Source organism: Podarcis erhardii (assembly GCF_964252035.2).
Source record: "Podarcis erhardii genome assembly, chromosome: 6".
Lineage (NCBI taxonomy): Eukaryota > Metazoa > Chordata > Lepidosauria > Squamata > Lacertidae > Podarcis > Podarcis erhardii.
The window spans coordinates 45,152,038-45,172,189 of record NC_138510.1 but is presented as its reverse complement, the minus strand read 5'-3'; the positions used below and the strand labels follow the sequence as shown (position 1 = coordinate 45,172,189).

The 20,152-nt window shown below is 43.3% G+C and overlaps 1 long non-coding RNA gene across 2 annotated transcripts in view; it reads right to left on the bottom strand.

The window, feature by feature from the left end:
- Positions 1 to 2,680: 2,680 nt before the first annotated feature.
- Positions 2,681 to 20,152, bottom strand: part of LOC309344211 — a 30,396-nt gene continuing 12,924 nt past the window's right edge. Inside the window, exons 4-5 of one of the 2 annotated variants that reach the window (XR_014157654.1) lie at positions 4,666 to 4,799; positions 2,681 to 3,275 (exon numbers count right to left, since the gene is read on the bottom strand). This is a non-coding gene — a long non-coding RNA (uncharacterized lncRNA). The remainder of the gene's footprint in view (positions 3,276 to 4,665; positions 4,800 to 20,152) is intronic. The other variant, XR_014157655.1, reaches the window with a different exon arrangement.

The following is a 20,152-nucleotide window of genomic DNA, read 5'->3' as shown; positions in this document are numbered from 1 at the left end:
GGCACGACTGGACCTTTATTATTATTATTATTATTTATTTTAAAAAAATATTTATTTATACAACAAGAAAAAACAAGAAAACACACACACACAAAAACCACAAGTACCAAATTACACACAAATTACAAAAATAACCATAGACACATAATTTTCTTGGCAAACAATAAAACATCTATTGGTCTTAACACTAAAGACCTAATGGTCAGGGGTCCCTTTACCTTTACTGATAACAGTGGTTTTTAATATATAGAATGAATTTAAATTGTTATGATGCTTGTGTTATCAAAATTACTTGGCTTGCTCCATTATGTTTCAGAATGACTTGGTATTTAGACTGTTTACTGGAAGGAAGGTCCATAGCTCAGTGGCAGAGATCTGCTCTGCATGCAGAAGGTCCCAGGTCCCTGGCATGCTCATGTAGGGGATGTGAATGCCCCTGTCTGGAATCCTGGAGAGCCCCTGCCCCTCTGTGTAGCCAACCCTGAGCTAGATGGACCAATGGTCTGGCTCAATATAATGCAACTTCTTATGTTACTTATGTCTTGACATTTCCCATTGTGTTGTGAGCTTCTTCGCGGGACATTTATGTGGACAGCAGCACACATCAAATTGCAGTAATAATCATAGAACTGTCTTGCTTTGGCAGGCCAAAGGTCTGTTTCATCCATCATCCTGTCTGTCAAAGTGGCCCGGTTTCCTTGATGCACAAAAAGGATTTGGGAAATGTGTGTTTTCAGTGGGGGAGCTGATGATGTCCGTGCTCATTGGAGTGAAGGTTGCCTTCCTGTGACTGAGGCTTTTCAGCCATTAGAGGGCAGACAAGGATCAGAAATAAAAACAATTCACACAACCCGTAAGCAGTCCCTACTGATGAGAGGCTTGTAATGCAACCAACGACCACTAGATGGAATTCTGTGACCACACTGCTGGTAATGACCAAGGCTTGATCGTTCATTGAGGACTCAGAAGCGTACCTGGCAGTTTTTTCCATAGCTAGCTGCACTTTGCTGACTTATGAGAAATAGAAGCAGCTACCACTGCTCAACTTGAGCCAGTCATTTTGGGCTTGGTGTGACTGGACAAACTTGGAACAGAGATTATTTCAAACTATGTTGCCAGTGACTTCTTCTCTCTCATAGGTACTATAGTATGGATGGGGAACCTGCAGCCCTCCAGGTGTTACTGGACCACAACTTCCATCATCTCTGGCCATTGGCCTTGCTGGCTAGGGTTGGTGGGAGTTGAAGTCCGGCAACATTGTGGGCCACAGGTTCCCCATCCCCAAATGACAGACGGCAAAGTGCTAGAGATGAAAGGTATGTCTAGAGTAAGCACAGGAACCTCCCAACTGAGGAGCGTGCAAGGAAAACACACTTTGGACAGAAGGAAGAAGAGACTATTTTGTTTTATAGCTAGTGCTAGATTATATTTGAATGAATGGACATGAGATTGAAAACAAGTTGATAATTTGTGTGGAAAAATTTTTAACAATGCAAATGGGAGCGGGAGACGTGAGGGAGTCCAAAGAAGTGATGAAATTGTTATGACAGAAATAAGATTGTTTATTATGTGTGCATTTATATTTTAAAATCTTAATAAATATTTATTTAAAAAAAATATTTTGTTTTATAGCTAATGTCATTATAAGCATTACAGAGAGGTTGCAGACTTCGAGAGAACTGGGAGAATTTGTAGACATTTAAGCGCTGTTTTAGCTAGAGATGGGTAATAGTTGTATGTAGGGATGGGTAAGAAATTTGATTCAGTTCACATTTAAAGGCAAACCTAGTGTGGTCACACTTTTTGAAACAGTATGCAAACAGAAACACAGGCATTCTTTGACTTTGCACTTACCCAGATTTTGCAATGCATCTCTCCAGCCAAGTAACTCGTACAAAAATGCACATGCTAAGGTCAAATGTGTGTATAAATGCATAGATTGGTGAAAATAACATACCAAAAAGCATTATATTAGGGGAAATGGACTTTTTTTAAAAAAAGCAAACTGATGTGGAAATGTGGAGAACTTGTGATTGGGAAAATGAGAACAGAGAAACTAAATTGACAGATTTTCCCATCTTTGGTTGTGAGTGCGGATCTGAATTCTAGCCATAGCTTAGTGGTAGTGTACAAGAAGGTCACAAGTTCAATCCATGGGTGTCTCGGGGGGGGGGGAGGCGAGGCTAGGGGTGCAATTGCCCCCTGAAGAACCACAATCCCCAGATTGCCAGCATTCTTTTTTCCCAAAAGAATAAAGTTCTAGCATATATAAATATAAATATAAATATAAATATAAATATAAATATAAATATAAATATAAATATAAATATAAATATAAATATAAATATAAATATAAATATAAATATAAATAACCTGATATATGATGCAAAATGTGCAGGCATTATTCTCCTCATTTGTTTTGTGAGAAACTAACCAGCTCACACTTTTCAGTATTTTTAGTCAATGAATGAAGTCATAGCAATGACAGACATTTAGGAAAGCTGATTTAGCCAATTAGACAAAGAGAAGGCTAGAGTGAAACACGAATTATGTGCTAGATTCTTAGTTTGCTTTTAAGCCTTTTCTGATGGTCTTCCCTGGTGGATTGCTGCCACATAGAAAACAATTGAGGTGCCCAGGATTTTAGTGTAACTTCGATTGGGGAGAACAGTATCAGCAGCAAAAATAGGCACGCACGACCTTTCAAACTCTTATTACCCCCAAAATATCATTTCCTTCTGGTTGTGAAAACATTAAAAAAATTACCTCCTTCACCCAGACATGAAAAACACAGAAATGGAACCAGCTGCAACGCGTGTGCCCCTACACCTCTTGGTTCAAACATTTAGAGGGTAGGGATTTTAGCACAAAATTGGTTGCTCAGTCAGTAAGCACAAGACAAGGGAAAGAATTTGAGGTACAATGTTGTTAAGGAAAAGCACTCCTGCTTTTAGAGTTGAGACTTCAGTAACATACAGGAGCACAGATGCAGGGAGGCTATAGCTGGGGGGTGGGGGAAGGTTTTGGATGGACCGATCTGAATTGGGGGCTGGAGGACAAGCTGTGTTTGTTCAGGGGTTACAGATGGAGGAGGCCACGGCGCAGGCTGAATGTATGGCTGAGCTCTGGGTATACAGGGCTGCGAGCTTGCAGAGATATGAGAACAGTGGCCTTGGCTGTATTGTAAAGCAGAGAGGCCCCACAGCAGCCAGCAGCAGCTTAGTGAGAGGCCTGGTGTTTGGTCTGTTCCACATCAATGGGGCGTCCAGCTGTGGCTGAGGATGAAAGAGAAAGAGAGGATTAAAGGATCCCAGGGTCGTCTCTAACCCGCCTAAGACTCACCGGCAGGGCAGTGCGCAGCTTCAGGAAGGTTTCTTCATATGGAAAATATTAGGAGACAGGAGAAAGAGAAGCTTCTCCCCAAAGTGCGGGGGGGGGCACATTTATTCTGACGGAGCCCTAGAATCTTAGAACCAATGAGATCCAAGTCAAAAAAAGCCAGTTCCCACTGCCAAGGGAGGGAGGGAAAATTCAACGAGTTTACATTCCAGTGGTCATGTTTACTGGGCTAGATTCATGTCTGAGGCTGAAATCAGTGTTTGCTTAGGAAGATCAGTTCATGCAAATGTAAAACACTAACTGAATCTATATACATTTTGTTTCTGCTACCCCAAACGCACCGCGATTGTCACCTGTAGCACAAATCTTGCCAGACAGGTTCAAAGCTGCCCTGTAGTTTCTCTTGCAAGAAAGAAAAGAAAAAAAGAGGGGGATATTCGCCTGGCTGGTTTTGATGGGACTTCTTTCCAAAGAAGTGTGCTTGGGAAATGCTGTGTGTTTGTGACATGATTTGGGAAAAGATAGCTCAGGCAATATTTGGGGTGGGAAGTAGAAAGATCCAAATCCCCTTTGATAATGAAAGACGGAGGGGGGACACGCAGAGAGTAAAATAAGATATAAGCAGAGAAGGAGAGGGGGGCGGAGGTGGTGGTGAAAGGGAGAGAATGAGAAGAGGAATCGGTGGTGAAATCGGACTGGCCGCTCGCTCCCTCGTGCTGTTCCGCAGATCACCAGGTGGGGGCGCCGTGTCTGCAGGAACCAGGCGCCTCTTTCGGCCGGTCCACTTCGCTGCAGGATGTTTGTTATTGGCAACAAATTGCTAACAGAAGTGAGAATTGTTGTGCTCTAATCAAGTGAGGGTGAAGTTGGCTGCAGCGGGCCGAGCCTAAAGGGTGTGGAGCAGTCTTCCCCAGCTAGGGAGCCAGCGTGTGGCCCATAGGTTAGAGTTTAGGATAAATAATCTAAAAAGCGAGCGTTTCCTGTCTCCTGTTTTGGCTGCAGGAATCTGGCTGGTTTCATTTACAGCTATTTTCTTTCCCTCTCTTTTTTTTGGGGGGGGGGTCTTCACGTGGCTATTTCCATCTCATCAGCCCTTCTCCACCCCACCCCCACCTCCTCCACATCCCCATCCCTTTCTGGCTACTGACTGGTGAGATCTCCGGAGGATTCTTCACCCCAGCGCGCTCCTCCCGAGCTTGATGGATATCATTGAACGGAGTGAACTTTCTTGACCTCGCTTTTATGACAGAGAGAACACACGCCCCTACAATGGTGCGGAGGATGCACACGCCTCACACACACACACACACACACACACACACACACACGTCGGAATGTGCGTATGTCTCTGGATTGACGCCTCCCGATATTGTCTGCTCAGTCCAGGTAACTCTGGCAAACAGCCCCAAATCCTCTCCTGCAGCACTTCAGACGTGATGTCCTATGTGTGTGTGCTTTTCCTGTAAGGAAAAAAATATCATTTACGAGCAAACCAGCCACTAGGTGTTAGTGCAGATGTAGGAAGTGAAAGCAAACAAGCATTACTTATAAGCTATGTGTACCCTGATACTGGCACACTACAGGAGAGAAATGACTGATCGGCATATAGAAACATCTGGGAGAAACTCTGGAAAGAAAGGTGCTTTGGGGAGATGCCATTTGTTGGAAATAAAGAGTGCCATAGTTTAATGGTAGGAAAGGAAACGGCATGTCACAATATGCATAGCTTAGGGGCTAAGAGACTGCAGTCTGAACAAGGATTCCCTGGCTCACAGTGGCCTTAGGTAAGCTTTCATTTCTCAAGCCTCAGTCTTCCAGCTGTAAAATGGGGATAGCAACACTGACCTGCCTTTTCAAGATTGTTGCAAGGGTTCCTGTTATAATGGGCATATTTGTTCAGAAGTAAATGCCATTGGGTTCAATGTGATTTAGGCTGCACGCTGATACCCATTTACCTTGGAGTAAGCTCCACTGATCTCAATGGGAGTTACTATCTACAGGACTTTGGCATTAATTCCAGGGTGTGCTTAGGACCGCAGCTTGAAATGAGTAAATACTAAGCATATTGTTATTTGTGAGGTGGGTGAATATTTGTGTGTGCAGACATCACGTGCATGTTGGCCAGTGGAATAAGCCAATAAGGAATTTAAGAGGAGTGCCCAAGGACCAGAGTGATTTCAAGAGCAAAAGAACACTGATGAAGCCAAATGCTGCATGCTGAGTGCTAGCAGTGGGGTTATATTTGGTTAACCAGTGGAACTCCTTGCTGTGAAGTGTTAAAAGAAAGCTTTCCGGAGGTTTTCCCCAAAACAGATGTCCTAAATGCATTAGCACATGCCTTCTCTCATGATCTTGGGCTGTAAACCTTCCTTTCACCCACCTTTTCTGCCCCCTCCTCAGCCATACAACAATCTCTTTGTGCCCCGGGTTTGGAAAGCTGCACCTCCTCTGATCCCCTCCCTGGGAAGTCCATGTGGATGTGGGGCTGCCAGGCTGCCTGTCTGAGCCGCTTAGTTAAGAACAATAAACAAACTCCTAAATGGAAGGATATTCTTTTAAACCTGACTTCTTCTGCCTGCCAGGGAAATGCAAACAGCCCAGCAGAGCCCACCTCCTGTCCCCCTGCAGCCCCTGGCTCCGCATCTTTCTTGAAACCCGATCTCCTTCACTTTGGAGCAGCCGAGCCGTGTGGCCTCTGAGTGCACCTTAGCCCCTGACCCTGTCTGGGCCCTCCTGTCCTTTTCCTGACACATGCCAGTGCAGCATACTCACCCAAGCGCACTTACCACTTGTACATCCGCCGATCAGCTTGCTTAGTCACACGGCTAACCACCCGCACCTACAAACTGGACATGCATGCACTCATGAACGCGAATCGCTTATAAAGGCAAAGGGCACCCTGGCTCCTCTCAGTCATACTCTATACCATTTGCACGTGCGTACACACACACACACACACACACACACACACACACACACACACTCATCTAGTGACTTCTTACCCTTTCCACAGACTGGTACATGAGGCTGTGTAAAAAGGCATCATAACTACTCGTGGCCAATAACTCCATGTGCTATATACATGGCATAAATGTTCATGCAGGGCACACATGTGATCATCACCCTGTTGAGCCGCATGGGTTAGCAGCAACCAGAATGGGAATTGCCTCCTCTCAGGTGCGGACAGCCAATCTATTCACATCAGCTTATTCAAGTTGACTCATAGTTTAGGTTTTGAGGGACAAGGGTTCGATTCTTGTGGCCCAGATGTTTTGCTTTGTTGAAGAAAGTTTAGCTGGAGTGCTAGACCAGAATGAATAATAAATTAGTCGTCAGCCAGAAAGCCAGCCTGGGATGGAGAGCTGATGTACATTTATTTTGATGTATTCAATTTCTATCCCGCCCTTCCTCCCAAAGGAGCCCAGGGCGGCAAACATCAAAACGTTCAAACAATGTTACATTGAAGATGGAGTCCAACATTTCCACCACAGGTTGACAGCTCATAAGATTTGAAGGATATTTGTGGATCTGAAAACACAAGGTACACATGGCACGAGGAACTGTGATCTTCTGGTGCTCCTACAGCCTTGCTTGCCATATGTTTTGAGAAAATGTACATGCATATGTTGCAGAAAAGACATGGCTGGCCTGAATAGGGAACTTTCTTTTCCTGGAATGTGAAAAATAGCCCTTAGGAGGAGCTGTGACTTTCATGATAGCTTCACCCATTGCAAGCAAAAGACAATATATTCTCTCTCTCTCTAGTAGGTTATTTGCATGTTTGAAAACCCATGTATGGTAAACGCAGTGCCTCCCCCCCCCCCAGCTGGAGCACGGTTCTGGCACCTCTCAGGTGGGCACCATAGTAGGCTGGTGACTTACTGTTAAGAACTTCTTGGTGAGCTGCGACACCTATTTTTCCTGAAATAAAGCACTGGGTAAACATATGTCTGGTCATACCAGTCAACCATATCTCCCAGGCACTTCAATGCTTTTCAAAAGCTACAGAAAAATACACCCATTCTACCTATGATGGAAACATGGAAGGTCATATTTTCTATAATTTGTGAAGTCTTAGACAGTTGACCCATCTGCTTCTCAGGAATTGTGTCACCCAACTCTACTAGTATAGTGGGATAAAGGCTTCAGGATATATGTGGCAAGCTCTGAATGAAGCAGAAATTCACCACATACCCAGTTATTTTTCCCATATCCACACCTGTACAGGGGTGGGGGGCAGCTGGGTACATTTGCCCTGAGCATCAGAGGACTAAGCTGGTTGGGGCCCCCTGCCAGGCTTGTACATTGTCCGGCTCAGACAAGACTCCCATCCCAGACTTCACACAAACTCTGCACAGCCCTGGCCATATCCATGATTAGCTCATGTGGCATATGATGTGCTAAATATTGATGTGCAAAACCAGAGGGTTACACAGAGAACCATGAATTATGTATGGCTGTTAAATGAATTCAAATGTATCCATTTACTTTGAATTGTTCCTGATTTCATTGAAAATAATATAGAGATTGTATTTTCTTATTCATACAGTTGGAGGGGAGGGATCATGTCTTTGACTTGTGGCACTGTACCCTATTTTCAGGAAAACCAAGCCCATATAAACAAGATCAATTCTGGGCTTGTAGCTAATGTAGGTCCAATGTAGGTCGAGGGAAAAATTATGATGGCCTACTTTTGCCTTTGAAATCATCTTAAGTGCGCAGTTTGATATATATGTGGACAAGGAAGTTTGTGGAGATGTTTATGTTTTCAGGATTTGGAGTTGGCGTGAGAAATGTCTTCCAGCACTTTCCCCCAAACTCTGCAAATCCACTGACCCCTTTCTCTTGGCTTTCTGAAGAAAATTACCCTCCATACAGCATGGAAGTGTTACATAAAACTGTTTGCCACATGCCACTGCCAAATATAAGGCAACCATTTCATCTCAGTCCCTGATGGGCAGTAATAGTTTTATGAATGGCTTGATTGGAATAATAAAAGAAAGTCCAACTCTTCACTGAAGACTAAGCAGTGTACGCCTGATAAGTGTATTTAGAGCACAAAGCTGTGCAAGATTAACCTATTAATAATAATAATAATAATAATAATAATAATAATAATAGTATGTCATGCTTTATTTTAGGAAGATCAGTTACTCAAAGGTCATAAGGGCCATAAGGGTGTTAAGGCCATTGACCATGGCCAGGTGTGAGCTGTGGGCTTTGGGGAGCTGAGCTGGAGCCCTTATCCCCCGAGATGCTGCATCTTTGTGGAAAACCATCAGCCTCTGGGGGTCCAAGGAGCTTTGCCTCTCTCAGTGAAGCTCTAGATCCCTCTGTTGTCCCGGAGAGACTCTGAATTCACTCCCTGAAGGGGAGAAGGATTCCTCCAGCGCATCACACAGAAGTCTAACAACCAGACTGTGCCTGGAAAGTGAGGAGGAAAGGTAAGTGTGGATAAGCCCATAGTTTGTTATATTTTCAGGCCTAACCCAATTTTGTGAATTCTGAACCTGAAAACTGGAAGCTGTCAGTCTCCAAAATGTCAGTACGTTTTACATGAAGAATCCAAATCTGTCAACAAAATTCACCTGTAAATTTATTCAGAAGGATTCTGGATGACGTTTGCATTTTGAATGTGTGTGTTTTTAAAAGTCTATCTGGTACAACTCTGTTGGAGGCCAGTACGGTCAAGCACACAGCAGTGGGGCGTGGGGAAGTATTAGTGGTAAATTAAGGCATCGCACCTGGCTTGAAAGAGAAAACTCACACAATTTCAAATTTAGTGCTTCCTCCAATGCAACTAGAAGAAGCATGTATGTCTACTCAATTTGCATTTATTCCAGTATGGCTGAAGATTTTTGCAGCCTGTTTTGCTACTCTGATAAGGTGGGACTAAGGACCAGTTCCCACTATGACAGCCTCCCACTGCACAGAATGAATGCATGTGCGATGAATCACAATCATGTCAAGTGACCTGGCCACTATGAACACTGATCGCCACTTCGCATGCCATGAGGTGAGGCAAGCGGGGGGTGGGGGTGGGGAGGAGGAATCTACGCAGGCTGTTTGAATTTGTTCTCCTGGTGGCCATTTGCCACACACATGCCGTTGTCCATTGAAGGAGAAAAACCTGTGTCAGCTAAAAGGCGAAAGGCCAGCTGATCCCAAGAGGGACTGAGCTTGTTTGCTTGCTCGAACCCTTCACGTATCGTTCTTCTTTGCTGCTTCTTTGCTGGGTACCTCACAATCAAAATAAAACCGACACATTCATAAAATGGTAAAATTGAGGCTTGGTACATGTTACTGGCTTAAAAAGCAGCTAGGTCATGCTTTTTCTCAATTCGGATCGAAGCCAGTTTAGGGATAAACGCATCAAAATGCAGTGTTTCCTAAGAAATGACAGGATAGATATGGATTGTGCCTAATGTCATGTGTACACTGCTTCCTCAACCACACTAGATGCAGAATAAAATGGGTGGGTGGGTATATACAGCCATAGACCCTATCATCCTGAATATGTGGGAGAATACATAGCATCCTATTCCAAGCCAAAAACATTCTCTTGGTTAGCAGAGGGGCTGTGAGGATGGAGACAGTGCAGAATTCCCTGACAGCTCGGGATGGATTTAGTGTTGCTCTTAGCATCATCGTTCGTTCTTTGCTTTCATTCCTATTGATCAGTTTTCACAGGCCTTCATTCATATACCTCTGCTCTCTCCCAAGTAGTATCATTTGTCCTTATCTGTCTCTCAGATTTATTTTTCTTTCTTTTTTCTTAACAAAAATGGCTTAACTATTTGCAAAAGCTAAAGAAGGGAATCACATTCTTTTCGAGCAAAGTTGGCAAAGAACATATCATTCTCTCTTCCTTTCTGCTCTTCGAAATGTATGTTTTTTTTAAAAAAGAAAAGCAGAAGAAAACGTTGGGGTGGGGGAAAGAAATAGTGAGTTTGAAGCTGCCTCACATGCCGTAGTCGACATGTCAAAGCTCTCGTCTCCATCCCATTCTTTGCCTCTGCACTGCTTGCAGAGATTCTTCTCTCCCCGACACTCAGCTCCACCTTGTTGTAAATTGACAACGAAAACATTATTAAATGTTCTTAAAGTTCTTCTTCCATTGAAAAAGGGAATATATATATATATATATATATATATATATATATATATATAAAATATCTGAATTAATGTGATTCTAATGTGTTTCTTTTTTATCTTTAGAGGATTGTACGTGGATGATCCCTAATTCTGAGATGATTTTTTTTTAATTGTTTTAAAATGCTTTTGTGAAAGGAAGGGGGTGGGGGAATTGTCCTACTTCTTTGGCACATCTTTAACCTTTAAGTACCTCCTGAAAAAATATTAAAAATATATTATACATTTTTAAACAGGGTGCTTTTGACAGGTCAGTTTCAATCCTCTCTCTCTCTCTCTTTCTTTTTCTTATGCTGTGTTGGAATAAGACAATTTTGCAGCTTGGATTTTTTTGACAGTTAAATTGCAATGTAGGCAGAGAGTGGAATAGGGATCCTGTCTCTTTAACTCTGTAACTAGACAAAGACTTTTTCCCCTTTGAGAGCTGAGCCCGGGATCAGAACTGTCAGATGATCTTCCAGCACTTGGGAGAGTTTGCAAAGTCATAATTATATCTTTTAACCTGTCTTGCTCTTTGCAAAAGAAAGGTCCTATTATATTGAAATGAGATTATTAGCCATCAAATACTTTCTTTCTTGGGATTCTTCCCTATTTTTTTAAAATTCAAATACCTTAGCTACTTTGCAATTGAATTTTTATAAGATTTACTTTATACTAAATAAATGTTCTGTTGCAGCTATTTTGTAAAGTTTTTTTTTTTTGTTAAATGGGTGTTTTCAATATGGGGGGGGGGGGGAGGAAGCTGAATGCCTGAAATGTCATCCATATAATTAAAGGTAGGTAAAGTTTTCAGAGCACAAGCCTTTGTAAAGCTTATTGGGTGAGTTTTTGTCCATAAAATCTTGTTACTTTGTGATTTTTGCTGCCAAAAGTCTCTTTTAAAAATCCTCTCCTTTTCCATATTGCACTCGCTCACCCACCCACCCCTTTCTGTTTCTGTTTTAGCCAACATAAGACATTATTAAAGCAAAGCCAAGATAACCTGGGGTGACGGAAAAAAGGAAAATCCACACAATTAAAATAAATACACAGTGCAGATTAAATGTGTGCTTTGTGAGGGTGACACCTGAAAGGGGAATGTACAAGAAGAAATAATAAAAAAAGGATTCAGATTACTGAAAATAACGGCCAACTCGGGCCAGTTTATCTGAACCCTGAACACTTAACCACTTGTTCATCTTGAACACAAACTGAATAGTCCTGAATTGTCTGATGAACTTAGACAAACCCTCAAGCTTCTTAAAGAGCCCAAATTCTATACAACTGCCATCTCCAACCAGATGTCCCTCAAGATGTTTCTGGATGCAACCCCCCATCCTTCTTGACGGTTGGCTATGCTGGCTGGGGCTGATGGGAGTTGGAGTCAAACAACGTTCAGAGGGCACCAATTCAGAAAATGCTCCTGGAGAATGCTCCTTTGGTGGGGGGGGGGTATGGAGAAATGCTTAAATACCATTCAAGGGGAACAAAGTGCATTCTAACCACCATGGGGAATGGTTTTGTACTGAGGCTAGTTGGGCTGGATCACAGAGTTCTAGGACGATCCATTCTAGAGCTCCAGGGTTCATGTTTCCTTCAGGAAATGAGATTGTGGTGTCATTATGATATATGGTTTATTTACACATATCACAGAATCAAAGAAATGTAGAGTTTGAAAGGGACCACAAGGATCATTTGGGCAAAACAGCCTGTGATGCATATAGAACCTGAGCCTGAGATGGAGAGCTTCACAGCATTAATACTCCAAATCCATAGCCACAGAGATCAAACATTACTCTCAAAGTTTGCTTTGGCCATGTGCAGCTTGCTGCTTTACTTCTAGGTCACATCACTGCAATGAAACTCTAAACTCAGGCTTTTTCCTTCTAACTATGAGTTGAGGGCTATGGTTAAAGCTATAGTTAAAGCTATGGTTTTCCCAGTAGTGGTGTATGGAAGTGAGAGCTCGACCATAAAGAAGGCTGATCGCCGAAGAATTGATGCTTTTGAATTATGGTGCTGGAGGAGACTCTTGAGAGTCCCATGGACTGCAAGAAGATCAAACCTCTCCATTCTTAAGGAAATCAGCCCTGAGTGCTCACTGGAAGGACAGATCGTGAAGCTGAGACTCCAATACTTTGGCCACCTCATGAGAAGAGAAGACTCCCTGGAAAAGACCCTGATGTTGGGAAAGATGGAGGGCATAAGGAGAAGGGGACGACAGAGGACGAGATGGTTGGACAGTATTTTTTTTTTTTAAACGTTTTTATTGCATTTTCAGTTTACAGAAGAAAAAAGAAGAAAAATAAATAATACTCCAACTTTCAAAATACATTTTTAAATTGTTAGCTGGACTTCCCCACACCTCCCTCACCCTGCATTCTTTACAATAAAACATATCAGCAAATTATTACCTTGTTTCGTATCTTATTTATATCTTTCAAAATATTTCACTTCTAATTTTAAGGTGCCTTCTATCTAATATTTATGCCTTAAAATAAAAAATATAATAACCTTAAATTTCAACTTTTTCTTAAGTGTAACTTATCTTCCCATTTTCTCGATCTAGTTGCAGGAGCTAAGTTCCAAAACATGCAGATTCTTAACATTCATATAGCTTGTATTGTTTTCGCAAATAGTCCTTAAATTTTTTCCAATCTTCTTCCGTTGTCTCTTCATCCAAATCCCGGATTCTGCCAGTCAGGTTGGACAGTATTCTTGAAGCTACCAGCATGAGTTTGACTAAACTGCGGGAGGCAGTGGAAGACAGAAGTGCCTGGCATGCTCTGGTCCATGGGGTCACGAAGAGTCGGACACGACTAAACAACAACAACATGAGTTGAGGGAGCGGTCCCATTCCTTTGCCATCTTACCCAGAGCCCCTTTCCTTTGTTTCCCTTAACGGCCCATCACCCAGGCAATCACCTCAACACAGGAAGCTAGCCTGGCTTATATTTTAACACTTGCTAGATCCAGGGGTTAGAAGGATCTCACATACAGCCAGCTTCCTCTCCCCAAAGCTGGATCCTGAGTCCAAAAGGGCTGGAGCTTAATCTAGGTATAGCTTTCTCATAAAGTTCTTCTGGTCCTAGGCATTTCGCTTCCCCCTTTTATTCCATCTTGTTTCCCCTCTCCTTTCGTGGTACAGTGGTACCTCGGTACATTTCAGGTTACATATTCTTCAGGTTACAGACTCCCCTAACCCAGAAATAGTACCTCGGGTTAAGAACTTTGCTTCAGGATGAGAACAGAAATTGTGCTCCGGTGGCGCAGCAGCGGCAGGAGGCCCCATTAGCTAAAGTGGTGCTTCAGGTTAAGAACAGCTTCAGGTTAAGAACGGATCTCCGGAACGAATTAAATAGGTAACCAGAGGTACCACCGTATTCAGTTGCCTACTTTAATGACATAATTTGCATGCTTTGCTTGCTTATCCAGTTAGATGTTTGTCCAGTACTAAAAAACCACCACCTCACACACACCCACACCCACCCACACCCATCTTGAAACGTTGCTCCAGGCAAGGTATTGTGGGTAGTGGTGGTGTGTAGGGTGGGTGGATGTTGTGACTGCCACAAGTGTCAACCAATCAGTACTCTGTGCAGCTTGTTTCTCATAGAAATAGGCAGTACTGTACTGATTGCTCCTTAATTTTATTCACCAAGGTTGTATATCTTTCAAAATGGGCATGAATATAGATCCATAGTGGATTCCTCGCCCTGGCTATGTATGTCTTTAAGCAGCCTACTTCTCTGTGTGTCAATGCAGCCTTTCTTCTTTTCAGGCTTAGAGGATGTGTGAGTTCGCCACAAAATCTACCATAATGACATTTATCAAAAGGATCATCTCTGTCCCTCTCCTCCCCACAGACACTGGGGCTTCAGAATCTTAGTGTTTCATCAATTAAATTTCAAAGGCGTGAAATACAGTACAGTACAAGTTACAGTCTGATTTATCTGAATGGCTTGGAGGAATTTTGGAAAAGCGTAAGTACTATTTTCATAGTTATGTCGACTTGGGAGCACATATACAATAAACCAGAATAACCAACATGTGGTTCAGTCAATGGTTATTTAGACTGTAACAGTATATAGAGGGCAAAGGCTCTCTCTCTCTCGCTCGCTCTCTCTCTCTCTCTCTCTCTCTCTCTCTCACACACACACACACACACACACACAACTATATTTGCAGAGCCAAGTAATGTAATTCTAGGCAGTAAAACAGCCTTCACCAACCTGGTGCCCTCCATATGTTTTGGACTACAACTCCCATCGGCTGCCACTAGCAACATAAGTGAAGCTGCCCATATCAGAATCAGGTCTATGGTCTAAAATCAAAGATGTCTGCACTTAATTGCACTTCTATATTTTCAGCTGGAGATGTATATACCTTTTATTCCAAAGCTTAAGACTTAAAAGCCATTGTTTAACACATATACATCACTGCCTGCCAGGGCTCCCAAAGATGCATTGCAGTCACAACAAACCTCAGGAAATGGATTAAGAAAAGTCATTTTTTGCTAAGTAAAGTCTGGAGTTTGATCCATTACGAAGGACAGAGGAAGAGGGAGAAAGGAGGAACGTACTACTTGTTTTCTCCATGTACATCCTTGCTGACTCCCACATGGTTCTAAAATAGCTTGAAAAACATCCATTTTTTTTTAAAAAAAGCACAATACATGATATCAGAACGTTCTAGTTACACCGCTGCCCTTACTGTACAGATCTGATCTTGTACTCCCAACGTTAGGGGTAGTTTTTCTAAGCTTTTTCTTTCTTTCCAAAAACCTAACATATGATTTTAGGTTGAGCAGATAATTGGAGTTGGGCTAAGCAGGCAACAGGTCCAGCATCAAAATGTGGGATCCTGGTCAGCTGCCAGGACTCTATTGCCCCAGCAGTGACCAATTCTGAACTGAGGCCTTCCCTCTCCTGGACTTTTAATGCCTCCCACATAGAATCATTCAAGGAGCATTATGGGAATTAAAATGGCTCCAAGTTGCCAAGCAGGGTTGTGTTCTGCAGGGCCTGGTTAGTCTGCCAAGGCCCACCAATATATGAGGGGCCACCCTTGATGGAACTTTCCTCAGGGGTCAAACCTAGAGACCACCTTAGTAAGCAGGGAAAGTGGTTGAACAGAGAGAACTATGGATGGGGAGAGTCTGCTTAACACCTCCCCCCCCCCACAAACACACATACATACACCATTTGTTTACTCAAATTCACTCTCCCCAAACTGCCTTTTTCCATCCACAGAGGATAAGATACAGTGACTCTGTAGAATCATAGAATCATAGAGTTGGAAGAGACCCAAGGGCCATCGAGTCCAACCCCCTGCCAAGCAGGAAACACCATCAGAGCACTCCTGACATATGGTTGTCAAGCCTCTGCTTAAAGACCTCCAAAGAAGGAGACTCCACCACACTCCTTGGCAGCAAATTCCACTGTCGAACAGCTCTTACTGTCAGGAAGTTCTTCCTAATGTTTAGGTGGAATCTTTTTTCTTGTAGTTTGGAACTATTGCTCCGTGTCCGCTTCTCTGGAGCAGCAGAAAACAACCTTTCTCCCTCCTCTATGTGACATCCTTTTATATATTTGAACATGGCTATCATATCACCCCTCCTCTTCTCCAGGCTAAACATGCCCAGCTCCCTTAGCCGTTCTTCATAAGGCATCGTTTCCAGGCCTTTGACCGTTTTGGTTGCCCTCCTCTGGACACGTTCCAGTTTGTCAGTGTCCTTCTTGAACTGTGGTGCCCACAGACCTCCAGGTGAGGTCTGACCAGAGCAGAATACAGTGGCACTATTACTTCCCTTGATCTAGATGCAATACTCCTATTGATGCAGCCCAGAATTGCATTGGCTTTTTTAGCTGCCGCGTCACACTGTTGGCTCATGTCAAGTTTGTGGTCAACCAAGACTCCTAGATCCTTTTCACATGTACTGCTCTCAAGCCAGGTGTCACCCATCTTGTATTTGTGCCTCTCAATTTTTTTGCCCAAGTGCAATACTTTACATTTCTCCCTATTAAAATTCATCTTGTTTGTTTTGGCCCAGTTCTCTAATCTGTCAAGGTCGTTTTGAAGTGTGATCATGTCCTCTGGGGTGTTAGCCACCCCTCCCAGTTTGGTGTCATCTGCAAATTTGATCAGGATGCCCTTGAGTCCATCATCCAAGTCGTTGATAAAGATGTTGAATAAGACCGGGCCCAAGACAGAACCCTGTGGCACCCCACTAGTCACTCTTCTCCAGGATGAAGAGGAACCATTGATGAGTACCCTTTGCGTTCGGTCAGTCAGCCAGTTACAAATCCACTGAGTGGTAGCATAGTCAAGACCGCATTTTACCAGCTTCTTTACAAGAATATCATGGGGCACCTTGTCAAATGCCTTGCTGAAATCAAGGTAGGCTACATCCACTGCGTTTCCTTCATCTACCAGGCTTGTAATTCTGTCAAAAAACGAGATCAGGTTAGTCTGACATGACTTATTTTTCAGAAATCCATGCTGACTATTGGTGATCACAGCATTCCTTTCTAGGTGCTCACAGACTGTTTGCTTAATGATCTGCTCCAGAATCTTCCCTGGTATTGATGTCAGACTGACTGGGCGGTAATTATTTGGGTCCTCTCTTTTCCCCTTTTTGAAAATAGGGACAACATTTGCCCTCCTCCAGTCTGCCGGGACTTCGCCTGTTCTCCAGGAATTCTCAAAGATGACTGCCAGTGGTTCTGAGATCACATCTGCCAGTTCTTTTAATACTCTTGGATGCAGCTCATCTGGCCCTGGAGACTTGAATACATCTAAACTAGCCAAGTATTCTTGTACTATCTCCTTAGTTATTCTGGGCTGTGTTTCCTCTGCTGAATCATTTGCTCCAAATTCTTCAGGTCGGGCATTGTTTTCTTTATCGGAGAAGACTGAGGCAAAGAAGGCATTGAGGAGTTCAGCCCTTTCTGTGTCCCCTGTTTGCATTACACCATCTTCTCCTCTGAGTGACCCCACTGTTTCTTTGTTCTTCCTTTTGCTACGAACATACCCATAAAAGCCTTTTTTGTTGCTTTTAACCTCTCTAGCAAGCCTGAGTTCATTCTGTGCTTTAGCTTTTCTGACTTTGTGTCTACTGTACTGCAGGGGTCACCAACCATTTTGGACACAGCTGGAATTTTGAGAAAGTGCCATGGGTGCTGGTCACAAAAAGGCAGCCATGGGGTGTGTGGCATAACACAAAATGTCTGCCAGATCTAAAAAGACAGAAAAGTAGACACAACCACAAAATGGTGCTGGCATTCTGCACATCAGTCATCTCCATCAACTGGGGTGGGGTGGGGGGCCAAGGCACCTACATCAGCCACTGCCACACTCACTCACGGAGAGAAACCCTTTGCACCTCTCCTCTGCTGCTAACAATCCAGGCATCCAATGAAATGTGGGCATGTTTCAATGTAGGAGAGGCATAAGCTAACAGGAACTGTGGAGGAAAAGCAAACAGTCTCTTGGAAGTTGAACATTTTTGAGAGAATTTATGCTGAAACCTTTAGAATGCACCATGGGAGGTACTGGTAGGTACACTTGTGCCCATTGGTGCTGCATCCGTGACCCATGTGTCTCCCCCCCCCCCACACACTGGGGGTGGGGGCAATTTTGACTGGGCTAAAGGTGGAAGGTAGAGGGTAAAGCAGCCTTTTCCCCTTGCCAATCCTACACTCATCCAAAAACTACCTGTGACTGCCTTGCATTAATAATAAAAACGTCAGGGGAAAACAAGCAAGTAACATGCAGCTTGTGCCTTTGTTGTAGTGGACTGACAGGAAGTGTGGACCAACCTGAGTATTCTTAGCAAGTGATTTGCATGTCCACAGGGGACCTCACTAAGGCTGGCGCTGTGACTTTACCGGCTTAAAATACAGCAAGGTTATTCCCCCTTGCTGCATTTCAAGTCCTTTTTTACATTGCTGTGCCTACCAGAGAGAGAGTGGGGATGTCTTCACCCAAAGCACATTTATCTGGCTTGTTTCCCTGCGCTGAACTCCAATTCACTGAAGCTGTCATCCGCACATGCGCAACGGCTGTCTCAAATGTACACACCTCAGCTTAGCCACAGCTTCTGTTTTCAAACTGAATGGAAGCTGGTTTGACCGGGGGGGGGGGGGGGGGGAGGAATCATACAGAAGTCTTTCTCAAGAGAATACAGGATACATAAGGATTGTGGCAACATGTGTCCCCAGCTACAAACATCAGCAGAGGGAGCACATTGGAGCTGGAGTAAACGATAATGTGTACACAGCTTCGTTTCAAATGCACTTTGAACTACTTGCTTGAAACTTTGAAAGCACTGGGTGTCTTGCCATGTTTATGCCTTATTCGCAAAAGTGCCATTGCAGTATTATTGCTACAGAATCATACTATGTTAAATAACTCAGAAATAAAGACAAACCCTGCATTGCAGGGGGGCTGGACTAGATGACCCTTGGGGTCCCTTCCAACTCTACAATTCTGTGATTCCAATTTAATTGCATGTGGAACATGGTTGAAGTCAGTGTACATCAGCCTAGGTTGCCAACTTTTAAACCAAGAACTGTACACATGTCAATAGCAGCTCTGTGATCTGCTGATGCCAGCAAGTCAGTGTCATTCTCTTTGCTGTGAAAAGTGTCACCTGCTAATTTCTGCATATCAAGCTGCTGTTAAAAGAACAAAAACAGACCTGGCCACTTTATTTTTATTCCCCCCACCCTCTTGGTCAATTGGTAACTCTACGCCAGCTACAGATGTGGCGTGTTATTGTTAAGATATTCTTTGGGCAGATGTCAATTGTAATTGTGACCCGAGATGGTTTTCACTAAATTAAGAATCAATTTTGACTTTCTCTTGGATGGTTACTCATCTGAAGACAGTTAAGAGATGCATTGATGCTGACAGCTTGCTTGGTTACTTTGGCAGCAGCATGGAGCAGAGGGACACCTGGAGCTATTCCTTGAAGTCAGAGAGACTTGCAGGTGTTTACACCATCTATTGAAGAAAGGAAAGAGGGAGGGAGGGACTGGGAGGGAGTCCTAAGGAAACAGCCCCTCTCCCGTGATTAAAAGGAGCAAACTTTGTCTTGACAGATTCCGGCTATAACCTTGCACGCTTCCCTTTTATAGCTGTAGCCAACTTGAGTCAGATCCTTGGAATATTAAGCATGATAAAGTTTACTCCAACTCTAACTTTCAGGTTGCAAATGGAATGAAATTCTGGCTTGGGGCGGGGGGGGGGGGACTGAAACGCTTCTGCTCTTGTATTTATGCTGAGCTAAAAATAACACATGGACCCCACCTATTCTGAAGGCTTGCTTTCATATCCGTAGTCAGAGCTGCACTCAAAAACTCATATTGTGCTAGTCTTTCTGACTTGTCATACTGTGGGAATCAGCTTGAGCTGAGGATCTGGCCCAGAAGGTTTGGGAATCCTCCCTTGTTTGATGTGGCATCCCTTTGTTGCCATTGGCTTAGGTTGGCTACAGCATTAGATAGAAAAATAAAACATTTTCAGTGTCTTCATTGTTTCATTTTATAATAAAACATGGATACACCATGTAATACAATATTATTTTAAAAGTTAACAAAACCATGTATGTTTTTTTTAAGGTTGACCAAATCTCCAACCAGCGTAAATAAACTTTAACTACAATCCTCTGCATGTCTGC